Below are 16,714 nucleotides of genomic sequence, written 5' to 3'. Positions count from 1 at the left end.
GGCCGATAGCCCATGATGCTAGTGCTGCGTATTTTCTTAGTTTGTATAATAATTGTATTATTATGTAAGCTTTTATAAAATAAAAAAAAATAAAATAAAATAAAGATTTCTTATTTTAATGCTTAGAGTGTATGTATATTTAAATATACCAAGAGAAAAATGTAAAAAAAATTAGTGAAACTAGAGAAATACCATGTGTTTTTAGTGCAAATTTTTGAATTTTTAAATGGGAATATTTAAAAAAATATAAGTTATTTCCACAATATTTTTCATATTCCACCTCTGGAGAAGCTCCCCTATCCGCACATACCAAATTTATACGGAAACTCGTTTTTTCCCCTCCGCCAAAGTAATTGGAATTGTGCCAACAACAAAATTGTATTCCAATATTTTTCTTGATTAAAATATTTACATATAATATAATCAAGTTCTTTTTAATTATAAATCAAATATTATTGCATTTTTAATAAGGGGTTTTAAGGGTTTGATACCCGTATTAATATTCATCAATTGGACACGATAAGGCATTGACCACCAGATTTTTTAAATTTAGTCCCAGTGTGTCTGTTGCTTGTACGAGTAAGATGCATAAATTTTACTTGAATGAATTTCCCACAGATCCTCGATCGAATTTACATCTGAACTTAAGGACAGACGGACGTTAAAGAACGTTTTATTTTCTTCGCTGCATGGATTGGTGCATTGGTGTCTTGCCCGAAAATTCAGTCATCACCATGTAAATTACCAGTAAAATCAGGGAGTTCCTGTTCCAACAAATCAGTGTAGATTTCTGCATTCATTTGGACTGGCATAAAGTATATTTTGGATTTGTCTTTTGATGAAAATGCCACCCATACCATGAGTAATCAACCACCATGAACGCGTTTATGGCATGCTTCCAGTGGGTGTCTCAAATTCCTTCAATATTTATGAAGTCCATTTGGTCCGTTCAAATTACACTGTTTTTCATCACTTGAATTCTTCGCCAATTTAGTCACATTTATACCAAGTTCTGCCTTTATTTGCTTGCAACTCTTTTTGTCATTCAACTAGACTTAAATAAAATTCTTAGCAATGATAATAATTTCGCTACAAGTTCTTAAGCTGTTTTGATAGATTTATATTTCATACATACATATGTATATACCATATTTCTAGGGCGGGGATATTTTTGAAATTTTTTGGTAACTAATTATGGCTCGCAAACGTAAATCAAATCTTTCACAGAGCTCAGTAAGAGCTCGAGCCATGAAAATTGCTAGACAGCAAGAATCTACTTATCATGCAGAACACGCAGACGTAAGCAAGCAGCACGTCAGGCAGAGCTAGCGAGACTTCTGCACAAGCTGATGACCGGCGTAAAAATATTCTATCCGCATTGCTTCTGAGCGCGCATCAGAGACACCTGAAAAAGCTGATTTTCGACGACAAAAAAACGCACTGCGTATGCTCATCCAGCGGTCCACTAAAACACCTGATGAAGCAATTTCCCGACTTCGAAAGCATACCCAGCTAATGGCTAATAAGAGTGCTTCTGAGACAGTAGATGAGAAAAATGTTCGACGACTCGCAGCCGCTCAGCGTCAAGCACAATGTCGCCAAATATGTGCTGTGCATTTGATTGACGAGTATGGTGCACAAATCTATTCAACGTCCACTACCAGTTTGACCACTGTAGCCGCGACAGTTAAAACAACTTCGCCAGAACTACAATCAGTATCAAAAAGTATAACAGCACAAACCACCAACACTGTGATGCCTACCACAACAATACAGCAACAGTCACAGAGCACATCGTTGCCAAACGTAACGACTACGTCGAACGTTGTTCTTCCCACAATGATGGCTACACAAGCATCACCAAGTATTTTTTACACTGAAACCACATTTAAACTTTTTCCCGACCCCGATAATTGTGTTTTTTATACTCTCGCAACAAAGTTGCTAAAGAGAGTATTATAGTTTTGTTCACATAACGGTTGTTTGTAAGTCCTAAAACTAAAAGAGTCAGATATAGGGTTATATATACCAAAGTGATCAGGGTGACGAGTAGAGTTGAAATCCGTCCGTCCGTCCGTTTGTCCGTCTGTTGGTCCGTCCTTCCGTCCTTGCAAGCTGTAACTTCAGTAAAAATTGAGATATCATGATGAAACTTGGTACACGTATTTCTTGGCTCCCTAAGAAGGTTAAGTTCGAAGATGGGCAAAATCGGCCCACTGCCACGCCCACAAAATGTCGGAAGCCGAAAAGCTATAAAGTGTCATAACTAAGCCATAAATAAAGATATTAAAATGACACAAAGGATCGCATTAGGAAGGAGCATATTTCGTCGTAGTTTTTTTTGGAAAAGTGGGCGTGGCCCTGCCCCCTACTAACTTTTTTGTACATATCTCGGAAACTACTATAGCTATGTCAACCAAACTCTATAGAGTCGTTTCTTTTAGGCATTTCCATATACAGTTCAAAAATGGAAGAAATCGGATAACAACCACGCCCATCTCCCATACAAAGGTTATGTTGAAAATCACTAAAAGTGCGTTAACCGACTAACAAAAAACGTCAGAAACACTAAATTTTACGGAAGAAATGTCAGAAGGAAGCTGCATCCAGGCTTTTTTTAAAAATTGAAAATGGGCGTGGCGTCGCCCRCTTATGGACCAAAAACCATATCTCAGGAAGTACTCRACCGAYTTCAATGAAATTCGGTATATAATATTTYCTTAACACCSTGATGACATGTACCAAATATGGGTRAAATCGGTTCACAACGACGCCTGAAATCTCGATTATCACTTTATCATGCGAGAGTATAAAATGTTCGGTGACACCCGAACTTAGCACTACCTTACTTGTTTTTAATAAGTTTCTTTTTTCAATACTTTTTGTTTATAATAATTATTTTGTTTTAATGTTTTAATGTTTTTTTTGTTAATTTTTGTAGGTATGTTTTTTTTTAATAGTTTTTTCTTAGTAATACTTTTATTAAGTTTTTTATCATTATTTTGAAATATTGGACCAATTCGTTTCTAATTCTCTATCATTAGGATCGTATCATAAGGCATATTTTTAATGATTGGGTTGGGTATCTACTTGCAAGTCAGAAATAGCATGATTGCTTGTGAATTTTTAAGAGGTATTTTATTTGTTCATTCTCTAGGTTTAAAAAGGCTTCCGAATAAATGTGCTGAGAAAAATTTTTCTACTTAAATACAAAAATTTAGTAATATTATAGATGAATACAGTTAATACACTTCAGAGGGTTCTTAAAAAAATCAAAATTATTATCAAAATTTGTATACTTTTGTCATTACCTGAGAAATAAATATAAAATATATCTAAGAATATACATATGTACATATAAGTCCAGGGTTTTCGGAGAAATTTTCCTCTTATGACTCTGACACATCGTTTCGAAAGAAACGCGTTTAAAGTTTTGGTAGCCGATTGCACAATGACATGAAATTGTTACAAATAATATCTTTGAAATTATTTGCCAGATAAACTTCAAATTTTCAAATAAATTTAATATAACCATTAAAAACGTAACTAACTATCAGCGAGTCCAGGTTGAAAACGTACATATGTATGTAGCGAAATGATAGAAATGTTTTTTGTAACCCTTAATTAGGCGCATAACCACATATGCCACTTGAAATTGAAAAAAATATATTTTAGTACGCGGGGGTACGCAAATTAGTTGCGTCCAGAACTAGCGTTTGCAAAGCTACGCTACTCCCGTAGTATTTCATTTTGCTCTCTTTAACGGGAGTTTTGTTAGGTAAAAAACTAGAGCAGGGCAGAGCACATACTTTTACATTGTTCTGCTATGGCTCGCGTCAAAGTGAAGGTGGTAGCTATAGCATAGCAATAATTCTGGAAATTTTGCTGGTACGGAGTAGTATATGAAAACACTGTCCAGACATCAACGCGTGGGTACATATCGCTGTTGTCTACAGGGCTGACCCCATACGACTTTACCGCGGAGGTAAGTTTTTACTTTTGTGTTTTCTTTTAGTTTATATTAGTACTAGAGGACCCGTCCACGTTTTACTGTGGCTGATGCATACATACATAGGTAGTACAACTAATATCATCTATATGATTTCTATTAATTAGATTATAACTATTAGTTAAGGAGATATCGCATTTTCGGTGAAGCAACTTGTGTTAATCAAAAAGCATATGATGCGTTAAGAAAGCATTGGTTTTTGGGGAAAAAATATTGTTGAATTTGGGCTGTGCACCAGTGAAATCAATCGAGTCGGATCGACAGTCAGTCAGCCTAGTGGACTGCATATTATGAAACGGTTCTCTTGAGTGGCAAGACAAAAGATTGGTTGCCAAGGTTATGGCATCAGTCTTTTAGGATGCCCGTGGTATACTATTCATCGAATGATTACTGAGCCAGTTTTAATTCATTGCACTGTGCATTTGGTTGCAGTTCTATTTCACTATTCCCAAAATTTAGCAATTTTATTATTTTTTAGGAAAGATCAGTTTGAATATTGCACTGCTCTGTGCAATGCTTTAAAAAGATTGCTGTATATCTCAAATTATAATAGACCTTTTTATAAACACTTCAGTTATGCCGCTATATTTTTATTCTAGATATCGCGTTTGGTTTGTTATGAATGCATTTGCGTCCTTCCCCCATAATCTAACAAAGTATCCGCAAAGCCTTGACCATTGTATAAACCTACAAGTAACCAATCCTTCATTTTTCACAAACACATACGCAAAAATCTACTACAAATTAGGCACTTTGTACGGGTTGCCCCAAAATATTCTAGTACAAATTAGGCACTTGGTTCGGGTTGCCCCGAAATATTCTGCTACTAATTAGTCACTTGGTACGGGTTGCCCCCAAATATTCTACTACTAAAACGTTCAAATGCCTCAAATCTGCTATAGTGTGTTGCCGTGTTAGGTTTTAAAATTGATAACTTTAACAATATTTTTATAAAATATTCAAATATTTTTCGATTATTTAAATTCCTAAATATTAAATTTAATYAGTTTTGTCCAAAATATTAATTATTGTATCAATATATTATTAAATGTTTCCAATTTTATAAAAAAAAACAAAAAATTAAATAATATTTATGTAAAAACTATGTATTTGATGTGAGAATAACTCCGCAGCGTTTCTCATATCTTTTCAGACAATCCTGGGGCATAGGATATATTCGATGTGTAGATAAAGGGAACTGCGAACTCTTGCCAGTTGACCAGTGTGAGTCATTTTCTAATAGCTCCTGCAACGACGCTTTGGTTCAAAATACCTCTTGGCAAACTTTTCAAAGTTTACCAAGACCTGCCAATTCTACCTYATTTAAAAATATACAAATCGAGGTAAATGTGGACGTAGATGAAAGCAGCTCTCTACATAAAAATGCTTTTATGTATTTTTGCGGTTATTGGTACTATAAATGTAGGCCCTCGGCCAAGATTTGATAATGGTACTACTGAAGAAGATTTTTTCTTAACTTCAGAAAAGCAATATAGTAATTGCCAAATAGTAAAACCACCCCTTGAATTTATAGATTTTCTATCAAAAATCGAAGATATTTATACACAACATTTTGATTCTACTTGCCATAGGATCGAGTTTTCCCAGATATTATTTGAAAAAATGGTTAACGTAAAACCGTACTATTGTTGTAAAAGTTGTAATTCTGATATTATAAAATGTCTATTCATTAGAATTAGAATATATTTCCTAGTAAACGCTTTTAATAAAACTACTATCTACTACATTYCTTTTAATTACATCTCTGTGCCTAAAAAAGGTAGATTTCGATCAGGTGATCTCAGCTGTGAAAAATTCTTGGAAAACAGCTGATTCTTTTGTTACTTGTAGGGTTACACAATGGCCTTGACCTCACTTATCATGCATTCTTGTTCTCTCCAATAGTTAGCAGGTATGAAAAGAAAAGAAATGACCACCCATAGATCTACTGAATCACCCAATTTATTACTTAAGAACGAAAACCCTGTCCACATTATGAAAACTTGCTATTGGTCTACAAATGTCGCCTTTTAAGGTTTGAGTATGGGATATTGCGATGGTAGCGCAGTCTATCGGATCCAATGTAAAACATTCCAAAATTACCAATTAATTACAAATGAAAAATTAGTTTCAAAAAACATTTTCCAGTGGATCAAATTGTGAATCTAAACCATTTTCGAATGTCCTTGAACACGAAAATCGGTCCAGCCGTTTAGGAGCAGTTCAATTAGAAAACACACGGTCAGAAGATTTATATATAAAGATATTGTTTATTATTTTTACACTCTTGCAACATGTTGCTACCGGGTATAATAATCTTGTTCACCTAACGGTTATACGTATCACCTAAAACTAATCGAGATAGATACAAGGTTATGAATATATAAATGAGCAGGAGACGAGAAAAGTTAAAATTCGAGTGAAAGTCTGTCTGTCCAGAACAAATATTATGAGAATTCCTATCGACAGTGTGAAAATGGATGAAAATGGAAGATAACCCCGCTCACCTCACATCATGGGCGAAATCGGACTTCAACTACATCTACTTCCCATATAGCACAATTTTAAATATTACTTGATTCTTTCACTTTCCAGTACTTCTTCTTCTTGATTAGCGTAGTCACTGCTTACGCGATTATAGCCGAGTTAAACACCGCGCGCCAGTCGTTTCTTCTTTTCGCTAGGTGGCGCCAATTAGATATTCCAAGCGAAGCCAGATCCTCTCTACTTGGTCCTTCCAACGGAGTGGAGGTCTTCCTCTTCCAGCGTAGCCAGCGTAGCCGCTGTCTATGTCAATGTCGTCGTATATCTGGTACAGCTCATCGTTCCATCGAATCCCATAAATCTTTCGCAGAACTTTTCTCTCGAAAACTCACAACGTCAACTCATCCGATGTTGATATCGTCCAAGCCTCTGCACCATATAGCAGGACGGGTATTATGAGTGACTAATAGAGTTTGGTTTTTGTCTGTCGAGAGAGGACTTCTCAATTGCCTACTCAGTCCGAAGTAGCACCTGTTGGCAAGAGTTATCCTGCGTTAGATTTCCAGGCTGACATTGTTGGTGGTGTTTACGCTGGTTCCAAGATATACGAAACTATCTACGACTTCAAAGTTAATACTGTCAACAGTGACGTGAGTGCCAAGTCGCGAGTGCGACGACTGTTTGTTTGATGACAGGAGACATTTCGTTCACTGCCAGACCCATTTGTATTGCTTCCTTGTGCAGTCTGGAGAAAGCAGAAATAACGGCGCGGGTGTTGAGGCCGATGATGTCAGTATCATCTGCATATCCCAGCAGCTGTACACTCTTATAGAAGATGGTACCTTCTCTATTTAGTTCTGCAGCTCGAAATATTTTCTCCAGAAGCAGGTTGAAAAAGTCGCAAGATAAGGAATCGCCTTGTGTGAAACCTCGTTTGGTATCGAACGGCTCGGAGAAGTCCTTCCTGATTCTGACGGAGCTTTTGGTGCTGCTCAACGTCAGCTTACACAGCCGTATAAGTTTTGCAGGGATACCAAATTCAGACATCGCGGCATAAAGGGAGCTCCTTTTCATGCTGTCGAAAGCAGCTTTGAAATCGACGAAGAGGTGGTGAGTGTCGATTCTCCTTTCACGGGTCTTTTCCAAGATTTGGTTCTTTTGTACTTTCCGAAAACCAATGGTTTCACCAATGGATTAAAGCTTCTCGACGTTGAACCTTCCTTGTGTTTGATGGCGTGCGTTTTTTGCTGCACAGAGGCGCGTGCGAATCTTGGCTGCAACAAGATAGTGGTCCGAGTCACATCTAAAACACTGGAGACGTGTCTTCCGTCTATCACAACATGATCGATCTGGTTGGTGGTTTTTCGATCCGGAGACAGCGAGGTAGCTTAATGTATCTTCTTATGCTGGAATGCGGATATAGTATACGGATAACCATATTTCGGGCCCCGGCTAAGTCGATCAACCTCAACCCATTTGGGGATGTTTCCTCGTGGAGACTGAATTTACCGACCGTAGTGCCAAAGATACCTTCTTTGCCCACCCTGGCGTTAAAGTCGCCAAGCACGATTTTGATATCGTGGCGGGAGCAGCTCTCATAAGTGCTTTCCAAGCACTCATAAAAGGCATCTTTGGTCACATCGTCCTTCTCTTCCGTCTGGGCGAGGGCGCAAATCAGTGATGTGTTGAAGAACCTCGCTTTGATCTGGATTGTGGCTAGACGCTCATTCACCGGGGTGAATGATAGCACTCGGCGACGGAGTCTCTCTACCACCACGAATCCCACACCAAACTTGCGCTCCTTTATATGGCCACTGTAGTAAATGGCACAAGGACCTACTCGTCTCTGTCCTTGTCCCGTCCATCGCATTTCTTGGACGGCGGTGATGTCAGCCTTTATTTTTACGAGGACATCAACCAGCTGGGCAGCGGCACCTTCCCAATGAAAGGATCGGACATTCCAGGTGCATTCGCTCAATTCGTAGTCCTTATTTCGTTTGCCATGGTCGTCATCAAAAGTGGGGTCTCTCATACGAGGCTGCTGTTGCGTTTTCATTGGGGTGGTTTTTTTTACGTGGCGGGTCCCAAACCCAGCGCACAACCCTATGCAGGGAATGTTTCGCCTTCTCACTTTAGCTCGCCTTCAAACGGATGTTCTTAGGCTACCCAGAGGATACTTGGTTAAGGACCGGAAGTCGTGAGCTGCTTGAGTCATATGTAAAGGAATCGTTTCTGGCCACTCCCAAGTGAATGGCGATCAGAGAACTTTTCTCACTTGCATGAACTTCTACACAGGACTCCATCCTCCACTTTCCACTAATAATTCCTTTAAAGTATACCAACTTATGATCATAAAGTGCCAAAACCAATAAAAACTGAAGCCAATGGGTACCGATTATGTGGGCCCCAGTCTCTATAGTTTATTTTTAACCGAAAATATCGGTAAATGTAGGGGATATACATAAAATTGAAATTCAGAGGTAAACCTTTCCTGACAATAGTATTCCTTGTATAAAAAATGGGTTGAATCGGGTTAATACTTTCATGACTCCCAGATAGCAAATATGAATATTTTCGAACTTCTGGGTGACTTTATACTGCATTTATCGACCGATATTTGAGTTATCTCAATGAAAATTACTGAACGTGTTTTATTCATAACAGTGAATATTTGTGCCTATAATAGGATGAAAACTAATATCAGTATTTTCGAACATCCGGCTGACTTTATTCTATATGATTGTTGAATGTACGTGAAGTACTTTAATGAAATCCAGTATGTGGCATGAGAATAAAAGTAGTTAATAGATAAGATCGGGTCCGTACTACCCCAACTCTTATATACTTCATATAATGCTTTTCGTTTTCCTGCCAAATCTTATGCCGAATTGTCGGTCAGGGTATGAGTTACATAGGGTAAGTGTATATAAAAAAAAATTCTTAGATTCCGATCGTCTGGTCAACGTTTTACATCTTAAGGTATTTTCTGGCAAGTTGGGGGAGTGTAAAATGTTCGGTTACACCCGAACTTGGCCCTTCCTTACTTGTTCTTAGTATGTCTGGATTTCAATTCTGCGTAATTGCTTAATGTATTTTCAGTTCTTTATCCTTTTTTTTGTTTTTTTTTTTACTGATTACCAGATTACCAAACCTGGACGAAGTGTTCGATGAAGTGCAATATGTAAGAAAGCGAAATCGAAAAGTCCGAAGAGATGTCTACGTCAGACCGAGAGGAAAGACTAAAAATTCAAAAATAAGCATCTATAAGATAAGATTGTGAAATTGTAGAGAATAAGTTTAAAACTGCATATTGCTCCGGCATCAATGAACAGTTAGTTAGCAAACAAGAACTGAATGAAAAACCATGCCATGGTGGACACGAAAACATATTACTTGTGCATGTTCGAAGTTTATTCAGGAAAAGAACCCGGTGGAAAGTATCAGATATACAATTCTCCTTGGTAACACCTGAATATAAATTGACTCTTGTTGGTACATTGAATAAAAGGAAGCCTGACATCCTAACTGATTTTTTTGCGAAACAAAAATAGCTCAATATGTAGTTCAGTTTTCGAATTCCATAATGAAATGGCTATAGTCTCATATGTTAACAAGCCCAAGGAAACCGTTGTTTTGTTGTCCTCCATGCACAATGTTAACGCCATTGACGAAACATCAGCCAGAGCTCGGAAACCAGAAATAATTACTTATTGCAATAGTATCAAAGTTGGTGTGGATAGTAATGCCGCACTTTGCTTTGTCTCATATGTTCCCAAGCCCAAGAAACCGTTGTTTTGTTGTCCTCCATGCACAATGATAATGCCATTGCCGTAACATCAGCCAGAGCACGGAAACCAGAAATAATTACTTATTACAATAGTATTAAAGGTGGTGTGGATAGTAATGCCGCACTTTCCCACAAGTATAATGTTGGAAGAAAAACTCAAAGATGGCCCACTGCCCGAATTTTTTCATCTTCTTCTTCGTATTTGGCATCAACGCATTTGTCGTACACAAAGCGAGTACTGATAAGAGTATCACACATATAAGACGAGTTTTTTGGAAGAATTTAGCAGCAATATATGTGGAAGATCACTAAAAACGTCACATATAGAAGCATCCGCCGAGTATATTTTTTTAGTTGATCTCAGCCATGCAAAAACAAAAATTGTTTAGAGACAGGTTACATTTATTTTTTCACTTTTATTTAGTCGTTGTAAAAACAAAAAATCGTTCGATCAGGCCCGAGTTTATATATTTATAAAACAATTTTTTTTGCCCGATTGATTTTAGATGAATATATGGTTGTCACCGCAAGTACCTTTACCTGGGTCAACACAAACAACTATAACTTTGGAAATTAAATTTTTTTTAAATTTTCGTGACTTCAAGTCAACCAATTCTATAATAATGCCATATTACTACTTTTGTAAAATAACACGATTTAATAGCAAAAAAATACTGCAAATTCTTATTTTTTCGTGCCCCTGACTACCCCTAACCCCTTAATATTATTTTGAAAACTATAACATTTCGTAAAAATGCAAGAGCTGTTAAAAGACAAGTGAAAATTCACTTAAGAGTATTAGAATGTAATATAATAAACCTCAAACTAAACTTTTTCTTAATAAGTTTGCATTTACAAAAAATACATATTTCAGAAAAACTCAGTTCCATCCCGGTGTCGTCCAAGACAGCAACAGGAACTCTACCAACGCGACGTTTGCCAACATTGACACGTAATCTAAATCTGACAACCGGAAATAAGCATCACCGAAACGATTACAACACGCTCGGCTGTCACCATTTCAACCGTACCGAAGCGCATGACACGCGCTACCTCTACGGCCGAAATGGTTGTGATTATACAAAATACTGAAATTAAACATCTGAGTGTCGATAATGGCTTTGTTGGTAGTAATTAAATATAATAGCAGGACGGGAATTATTAGTGACTTATAGAGTTCGGGTTTTGTTCGTCGAGAGAGGACTTTACTTCTCAATTGCCTACTCACTCCGAAGTTGGCACCTGTTGCCAAGAGTTATTCTGTGTTGGATTTCCAGTCTAAAATTGTTCTTGGTGTTTACATTGGTTCCAAAATAGACGAAATTATACTACGACTTCATGACTGTCAACAGTCACGTGAGAGCCAAGTTTGTTTGATGACAGATATTTCGTCTTGCCCTCGTTCACTGCCAGAACCATTTGCTTTGCTTCTTTGTCCGGTCTGGAGAAAGCAGAACTAAAGGCGCGACATACGCCAGCAGTTGTGTACTCTTATAAAAGATTATACCTGCTTGAAGATCGAATTATTTCTCCAGAAGCAGGTTGAAGAAGTCACACGATAGGGAGTCGCCTTGCCTGAAACCTCCTTTGGTATCGAACGGCGCGGAGAGGTCCTTCCCGATTCTGACTTAACTTTTTGTGTTGCTCAACGTCACAGCCGTATTAGTTTTGCGGGGATACAAAATTCAAACATCGCGGCATAAAGGCAGCTGCTTTTCGTGCTGTCGATAACAGCTTTGAAATCGACGAAGAGGTGGTGTGTGTCGATTCTCCTTACAGGTATTTCCAATATTTGGGGCATGGTGAATATCTAGTCGGTTATTGATTTGCCAGGTCTGAAGCCACACTGATAAGGTCCAATAAGTTTGTTGACAGTGGGCTTTAATCTTTCACACAATACGCTCGATTGAACCTTATATGCGATGTTGAAGAGGCTAATCCAACGATAGTTGGCGCTATTGTGGGGTCTCCATTTTTGTGGATTGGGCAGAGCACACTTAAATTCCAATCGTTGGACATGGTTTCGTCCGATCATATTTTACAAAGAAGCTGATGCATGCTCCTTATCAGTTCTTCGCCGTCGTGTTTGAATAGCTTGGCCGGCAATCCATCGGGGCTCACTGCTTTGTTGTTCTTCAGACGGGTAATTATAATTCGAACTTCTTCATGGTCGGGCAATGGAATGTCTGCTCCATCGTCATCGATTGGGGAATCGGGTTCGCTTTCTCCTGGTGTTGTACGTTCACTGCCGTTCAGCAGACTGGAAAAGTGTTCCCTTCATAATTTAAGAATGCTCTGGGGATCGGTCACTAGATCAACTTTGGGGGTTCTACAAGAGTATTCTCTGGTCTTGAAATTAGAGCATTACCCCTGTCGGCCAGCTTATCAAGCTCTTCATACTCACGCATTTCGGTCTCTTTCTTTTTCTGTCTACAAATGCGTCTCGCTTCCCTCTTCAACTCTCGGTATCTATCCCATCTCGCACGTGTTGTGATCGATCGTAACGTTGGGAGGTAGTCATTTTCTCTCCGCTGCGACACGGCACACCTCGTGGTACCAGCTGTTCTTTTCTTAAAATGGTTTCGGTTGCAGCTGTACGTAAGGAGTTTGAAATGCCGTCCCACAGTTCCCTTGTACCGAGTTGTTGAGGAGTGCTCTCAGAGAGTAGTGGTGCAAGTCGAGTAGAAAATCGTTCGGCTATCTGTTGACTTAGTTTTTCTCCCACCACGAATCCCACACCAAATTTGCGCTTCTTTGTATGTCCCATCCATCGCATTTCTTGGGCGGCGGTGATGTCAGCCTTCACTCTAACGAATACATCAACGAATACTCAAATCATAGCCCTTAATTTGTGTGCCATGGTTGTCATCAAAAGGGGTTCACTCATCCGAGGCATGTTATTTCTTTTCATTGGGTGCGTTTTTTACGTGGCGAGTTCCAAACCCAGCGCACAACCCTGCGGACGGCATGTTTCGCCTTCTAACTTTAGCTCGCCTTCAAACGGATCTTCTTAGGCTATATATATACTTGATCAAAGACCGGACGTCGTGAGCTACTTGAGCCATATGTAAAATAATCGTTTCTGGCCATTCCCAAGTGAATGGCGATCACATAACCTTCCTCACTTGCGTGAACTTCTACACATAACACCATCCTCGTAAATGCATATATAGTATATAAAAAATGTTATTGCTACCTCATATGCTCATTTGTACATATACCAGCTTCAATGGGAAATTAGAACGTGTGTAAAGTTCGATATCTTAGAAATGTAAATATAAATTTAATCTAACAAGCAATTTTTGTGGTAAATTATTGTACAGCCTCTTTTGTCAACAACAGCGATTTCAAAAATAACGCCTGCACATTTGTGGCCAAAGTAGCCAATGCAGCAAAAATAAGATATATCATTTTGTTTGTGTTAATTTTTCCGTGCAGCATCTGACAACTGGAGTCATTCTTTTCTTTCAATAACATACGGCAACCGTTAAATGTTTTCTATTATTATCTGCTATCTCGTTCACCCCACCAACGAGCATGCGCTCGGTGTACGCGAAAATCACGCCACTTTCCAAAATGACAGTAAACCTATATATATATGTACATATGTATATAAAAAATTATACAAGTTTATTTGTAGTATTGTTTTTGCACACACACCACGTGAAATATTTTTTTTATTGAGGTGCTCATACTCAGTTGAGTACAATGTCAACAAGAGTTACCAGATATATAAAAAATAATTTAAATTACGCACTGTATAGTAGTAACGACATAAATTATGTTTGTTTAATATAATTTTTTGCATAATTTTGCTGTAAACGCTGAAATAAAGTCTATATGTTAGAACTTGTATTAATCTTTCGTAGGTAATTGGCACCTGAAATCGTAATTCGCCGACGCCTGGCAGCACACAACAAATATGAGTCGTTAAATGTTTTAAAAACTGCTCAATTCAGCTGTCCATCATTTCGCTCGTGCAATTTCATTGTGATTCACACATTAAAAAGTGTTTAAATTTGCTAGATATTATTATATAGTTAATACCATATGCATAATCAATCCTCGGGTGTCATTATTAAAATAGGTGGGCTTCAACAGCGTTTGCGTTATTTTATTTACTTGAGTATTTGTTCGTACGTTGGTTTTTTTTTGTTTGTGGCGGTGGTTCGCAATGATGACGTGACCGCGAGAGAGCACCGGTAACAAATGTATATAAACAATAAAAAACTGCAAAGGCAACATAATCAAAGAAGAAAGTGAGCGTGCAGCAGAGTGAATTATAACAAGAACAACATGGTTTGTTGTTATTGTTCTCATGGAGCGAGAGAGTGTATAATCAAACTAACACTTTAAGGGGAAAGTGCGGCGATAATAGCGAAGACGGCGACTTTATCTTCGACACTTCATACGAAAATAGCAAATAAACTGATTCAGAAGTAAAACTAACGTGGCCGAGAGTATTCACTGTTTACATTGCTGCAAATAAGATTTTAAAGAATAAAAAAAAAATAAAACGGGTGTGCACCAAACATTCTATTTTTTATTTCTGTGAATATAGTAAAATAAATATTTTTTACCGTTTAATTCAAGTATAATTCAACGCAATAAATTACAACGTGTGTGTGTGTGAGAGTAAGTAATAAAAAGCCCAATGGCATTGCAATGAGCATACCTTATAGAAATATTTAGACTCAATAGGGAAAGGTGGTGTGACCAACTGACAAATGCGAGTTTTTACGAGTTTTCTGTTAATATTTAGTTAAATATTGTCTACACGACCGCTACCGAGTTAAATTTTAAGAATAAAGAAAATAGTGCGTTTAAATGTCATTGCTGCGAAACGAAGTTATGTGCAGGTGTGTGTGTACAAAAGTGCATTAAAGTAATATAAATGAAAGTCAAATTTGAAAGATTCTATGTTACAGCGAATATTGAAATTTTTTACATGAAATATGTGTTATTTTACATAATGTTGCAGTTTTCGTTGTAATATGGTTTTGGACGTGTGTGTACGCCTAACGTGTGAAAAAAAAGATGTATGATGTGTTCTTTAACAATGCAACGAAATCGGCTACGAAAAGTCGATTGTAGGTTTAATAATTTTATTTTACATATATGTACATACATATATTTTAGATTAGTTGGTTTTTCTCGATTCAGGTAAAATGCATTGTTGTCTCTATTAAAATGTCCCCTTTGCTTTATTTTTTTTTCTACCGCAATGTTCTATCTACAATAACTGGAAATCAACACAAATTACTTTTTCGCCGCAACAACAACATTGATTATAAAAACTAACAAACACAACGAATGCGGGACGGCAAAAACAACTATACGCATGTATGAATTTACGCTAACAAAACAACGCATCTACAGCAGTTAATGCCAGTTAGGACAGGTAAATTTGCAAATAAACTAACGTTTGTTATAGTATTTGTGTATTTACAATTTTTTTTATGAATCGTCTTGATAAATAATAGTAAAATAAATTACTATTTCATATTTTACATTGTACTACATTATGTGACAAATTGTGTACTTGCAGTTACCTATTAGAATGTAAAAGTAGTATAGTCGTTTTTAGCGCGTTTTATATATTTTTGGATTGTACGGTTTTCTAGCAAATTACAATGGAATAATTGTACTTCTGTTAATTAAGCAAATTCTTAACAAGAAAAAAGGAGAACTTCGTTTGCATTGAAGTTTTAATAACCTTCTCAAATAGAAAAATACACCCTAGTACGCCAGTAAATAAACAGAAGTACGCATGTGAGCAACGTACACCTATTTTTCCCCTTTTTTCTTATTTTATGTTTTTCGCCGCTTTTTTCAAACAATAAATTGTGGTGAGGCGACGGGCCTTCATTATTATTTTGGTTATTATAAATGCGAAATTTTCTTTGTTTGCGGCTTACAAACATACATGTGAATGCATGAGAGTGCAGACAAGCAACCCATTTAGCTTTATGTGCAATATTTGTATGTACATACGTAAGTCAAAACTCAATTATCCTCGCGTTCAACAAATACAAAATATTAAATATCTATGTATGTATGTTGCATACAAACTATGAATTTATTTGCGTTGTGTTTGCATTTGGTGCGGACGCAAAAGCTTCAAAAACGATTATAAATGTACATATCACAAGCTAATTTTTTGCAGAGAAAACTCATATATGCATATACTTACATGCATACATACATATACAGACGTGTTCGAAATAATAAGAACAACCAAAGTGAATATCGAAATCATTGAATAAAAGTTTTTCAGTAATATTTTATTGAGCCTTTTTTTCTTAAAAAATTTATACATATTGTGAGTATTAAAAAAATTAAAAATCTGGTCATCAAATACGCACTAACTTTTTTGTACTGCAAATTTTGTTGCATTGGGTCTTAAACAGCCTGTTCGAAAAAATAAGAACAAA

General features: G+C 37.1%; 1 protein-coding gene across 5 annotated transcripts in view; it reads left to right on the top strand.

Annotated features, from left to right (window-relative positions):
• The first annotated feature begins 14,218 nt into the window (after positions 1-14,218).
• LOC108968302 (long-chain-fatty-acid--CoA ligase 4) overlaps positions 14,219-16,714 on the top strand; it is a 49,776-nt gene continuing 47,280 nt past the window's right edge. Inside the window, exons 1-2 of one of the 5 annotated variants that reach the window (XM_018932234.1) lie at positions 14,219-14,367; positions 15,660-15,681. The gene's annotated coding sequence lies outside the window, so the exon portion shown is untranslated. Of the gene's footprint in view, positions 14,368-14,393; positions 14,916-15,659; positions 15,682-16,714 lie in introns of those variants that run through there. The other 4 variants (XM_018932238.1, XM_018932235.1, XM_018932240.1 and 1 more) reach the window with 4 other exon arrangements.

The sequence above is a fragment of the Bactrocera latifrons genome, unplaced genomic scaffold, assembly GCF_001853355.1.
Source record: "Bactrocera latifrons isolate USDA-ARS-PBARC rearing strain unplaced genomic scaffold, ASM185335v1 scaffold_209, whole genome shotgun sequence".
Lineage (NCBI taxonomy): Eukaryota > Metazoa > Arthropoda > Insecta > Diptera > Tephritidae > Bactrocera > Bactrocera latifrons.
This window is presented reverse-complemented; position numbering and strand designations above follow the sequence as displayed.